At 43.1% G+C, this 4346-nt stretch overlaps 1 pseudogene; it reads right to left on the bottom strand.

Annotated features, from left to right (window-relative positions):
• Positions 1 to 2428: 2428 nt before the first annotated feature.
• Positions 2429 to 3793, bottom strand: LOC110258844 (annotated as a pseudogene).
• Positions 3794 to 4346: the final 553 nt, after the last annotated feature.

Genomic DNA, 4346 nt, shown 5'->3' on the forward strand with positions numbered 1-4346 from the left:
TAAGGGTAATTAAGGGTAATTAAGCTGAGGGACTGTAGTGCACTCCATTAACAGTGAAACTGTCCTCTGCCCAAACTAGTCCAGCAATGCTGCCCCCCTCCAATGCCTACAGGTAAAAGCTAACAGATTCAAGATATTACATTCCCTCAGAAGATAAATAGCAAAAGTTCAATCTGCTGAAAGTCACTTGCTTACTAAACTATATAATTGAATATATTAAACATTAAGCACATACACATATATACAATATGGACATTAAATATATATATACACACACACAAAACAAACTACTATATATAAAGAAAATAAGATACAGTGATGCAACATACAGCACAGGGAATATAGCCAATATTTTAGAATAACATTAAATGGAGTATAATCTATACAAATATTGGATTACTATGTTATACATGTGAAATTAATATTGTAAATCAACTATAAATAAAAAGATATACAAAAATATACATAATGCAAACATCATTTACCCTTGCTCCTCAATTAATTGATGAAAGAATATCAGCAGTGTCTTTGAAGCCCATTTTCATCTTTAAGTCATTGCATTTTTCTGACAGGATTTAATCTCTTTTCCTCAATATTTTACTACCCATTCTACTTTTCTTTATACCTTTAATCATGCAGTTGTATTTACTTAAGTACTATATCCCAAATACAGTGTGTGGATTCATTTGTGGCTATTATTTCTTAATGTTTTGTCTTGGAGATGTGATCATGCTGTTTTATATTTATTTTATTATCATTTTTAATGGTTACACCTATGATATATGTAAGTTCCCAGTTCAGGGACTGAATCTGAGCTTCAGATGCAGCAACTCTGAATCCTTTAATGCACTGCCCCAGGCCCAGGATCAAACCTATACCTCAGCAGTGACCTGAGCTGCTGCCATTGGATTCTTTTTTTTTTAATGACATTTTTTTCTAATGGGGAGAAACCATTCTGAATTCAGACTTCTTTACAAATAAGCATTTTAAGGATGGAGACAGGAGGTATTTGAGTCACACAGAGTGTTTCTTGGCTCTTAAGTCAGCAGGGCAACTGGAAGTGAGTCTGTCTTTAGTTGGCAGAGTGCCGTATAGACCCCTGGGGTGCTGGTGGAAGAAGGGGAGCATGGCAGGTGGCTCCTGCAGGCACTTGAGTGTCCAGGCCACTAGAAATGGAACCGAATCTTGATTATGATGATTGTTCTGGCACCTATTATCTCTGTAGGCACCAAGAGCCCCACCACCCAGACTCCCCACCCCCACCCCCGGTTGCCTGCTGGCCCCTCAGGAGGGAATCAGAGGACTTGATGCTGTAGTCTGTGAGACGCACAGGGAGAAATGTCACCTGAGAGATCAAAGGTTATCTCTGCGGGCAAGCATCATGAGAGGGGCTCGTGACCACCTTGCTGCCCAACTACCAAACCTCCAGGCCTCATCAGAAACTATATGGCCAGAGGTTCTGCAAAGCCATATTACAGGTGCCTAAGATGCCTTATTTCCTCTGTGCTGGATGTGAGTGGTGGGCTCATGTCTAGAAAGGTGTCACACACAGACTGGCATCAATAGTCACTTATGTAAAGCTGCTACTTTAGAACAGCTTTTTAGACGTGATCAAGAATTCGAACCAAAGAACCCAAGGTTCTCAAGGATCAAATTGAAAACCAAGAACCCAAGGTTCTTGAGGATCTCTGTCAACGGGACTATAAAGAAGACAGAGCAAGGATGTGAATAACCCCATTACCTGGACGTATGTCAGTGGTTTAAAGGCCTGCTGAGCTGAGTGGCCTTGCAGACAAGAAGTGGAGCTGGTGGGAGAGCATCCACAGCACTGGTGGGGAGCAAGGTGTAGGCCCAAGGCCGATGAGAAAGAAGGGGACAATTCACAAGCAAAACCACCTGGAAAGAGTCCGAAACCAGTCTCTGATGGATGACAGGTGGCGATTCTCAGGTAAGATGTGGCCAGGATTTGACATGGCAACGTGGGGCCCCTCGGAAGACCCAGCTACAGAATCTTTCCATCAAGCCTAAGACTGAGAACAGTGTTCTGGTGTTCTGCTCACCGGCACGGAGGAAAAGCAATCAAGGTATTTCAAGAAAATGTGTGGAACTCAAGAGAGAAACTGAGGTCCTGGGAGTGGAGGCCGTGAGCCCAGAGGTCATAGCCCAGGGATTTGAAGGTCTCCACAGAGACCCCCCCAGACTGAGGGTGTCCACGCCAGCCCCTCCGTCCCACATGAACCGAGCAGGGGTTGCCTTTTTCTCCCAAAGATGCTAACTGCAACCGTGTCAGTGACTCCCGGATGCCCAATGAGACTACACACCAAAGACGAGAAGACCCCACTCCCTGGGCCAACAGAGGGGCCTCTCCCACGGGCACTGTGTCCTTGGGTGTCTGGAAGCCCAAGGCCTCAGGACAATGCGGAGCCAGGCCGCAGGCCCCCCACAGACCCTCTCCCCACCCCGCTCCTTTGGGCTGAAAGAAACTATCTAAAATCCTATCTCCCAGGCTTGTCTGGCAGTGAGGGATGTGGCGGTACCTCAGTAGAAGGAGATGCTGGACTTGCCCCCAGGCAGGTTCAGGACTTTGTTGTGAGAGCGCGACCATGGGCCCAGCCTGGGCTCATGGCTGTCCACCAGGGGCGCAGGCTCCTGGGTGCAGGCTGCCTCCCTTTGGGGCCACCTTGCTTGCTGGCTCCTGCCTGGGCAGTCTGGGTGAGGCACTCGCTGAGGCCTTGAGGTCAGGGGTGGGCTCCTCCCCCTCATGCAGGAGCACGTGGTCCTTGGCCTTGTTTGGGTGTGCCAGGGGCGAGGCAGCAGTGACGGGGACCCAAAATGTCACTGGTCTTCCCACCAGGGGGGTTCAGATGCTGTCCAGTCTGCACAGGCATTCATTTGTCAAAGATACTACTTCCTTTGCCCCCAGGGGATTGATCCTTTTAGGTACATTCTGAGGCTCTTCGGTTGGTCCAAAAATGTTAGATGCCATCCTATTGGGCCTGCTTGAAGGGACAGCTTCTTCTGGACTTCCAAACAGACTGCTTGAGTCTTCTCCCGGGGGCTTCATGGCCCTGGAGCCAGCCTGGCCACCCCGGTCTCCGGTGCCCGGAACATGTCACCTGCCAATCCTGCCGTTGCATTCTTAACTCTCTGCACCACAGTGGGAAATCATGTACTGTTTTAAATTACTATAGTTCATTTGATTTCATTACTTTGTCATATCCCACAATGTATTCATTTTTTGTGATCTTTACAAACATTGCCAGTATAAAAATTCTTCCTTGTACATGTGTGTAAGGGTGTATTCATGGAAGTAGAATGGTTGTAACATAAGGAATATGCAGTACACTGTGTAACATCAAACTGTTTTGTAAAGTATCTGTATCAATCCATATTCCCATCAGCACTAAAGGAGAGTTTTTGTTCTTCCTCATCCTACTCATCACATAATAGTTTTCTTCCTTTACTGTATTTACTGTATTTATAAATAGATAATCTTATTTTCTAAAGTTGAACTAATTTGCATTTTTAGTATAGACACATGTGCATAACAAACTCTTGGACACTATTGCATTCAATTTGCTAATAATACTTTGTTTAGAAATTTGTTATATTGATGACTAACCTTTATTTTTCATATATTTATCTGCTATTAATATTTCATTGGAATAATGCTGAGCATAAATGTCTGAATAATCTTAGCAATATGTGTTCCTTGAATAAATACTATAATTTCCTAATAAAATTAGGTGGTTTTCCTAATAAAATTAGGTGGTTTGTATTTTCTTTATATATAAAATACTATTACTTCTGGAGTTCCCATTGTGGCTCAATAGGTTATGAACCCAACTAGTATCCATGAAGATGTGGGTTTGATTCCTGACCTTGCTTACTGGGCTAAGGATTCAGTATTACCACGAGCTGTGGTATAAGTTGCAGATATGACTCAGATCCTGTGTTGCTGTGGCTGTGGCATCGGCCTAGAGCCATAGTTCTGATTCCACCCCTAGCCTGGAAACTTCCATACACTGCAGGAGTGGCTCTTAAAAAAAAAAAAGGCAAAAGAAAACTATTTCAATTTATTTGTTATAGACTATTTAGATTTTCTATTCTGCCCTGTATAGGTATTATTATTATTTTAATATTATTAAGAAATTCAGTTATTCTAATCATTACATAATGCTGTTTGCAACATTATATTATCTCTGCAACAATTAGGCCATGGTGTTTTCTTTTTCATTCCTAACATAGCTTATTGCTCTTTACACTTTCTAATTTTTTTACACTTTCTAATGCTTGTACATCTTAGTCTTTCTAAAGGATGAAATTTTGCTTACTGATTTTTTATG

This window comes from Sus scrofa, unplaced genomic scaffold, assembly GCF_000003025.6.
Source record: "Sus scrofa isolate TJ Tabasco breed Duroc unplaced genomic scaffold, Sscrofa11.1 Contig48, whole genome shotgun sequence".
Classification (NCBI taxonomy): domain Eukaryota; kingdom Metazoa; phylum Chordata; class Mammalia; order Artiodactyla; family Suidae; genus Sus; species Sus scrofa.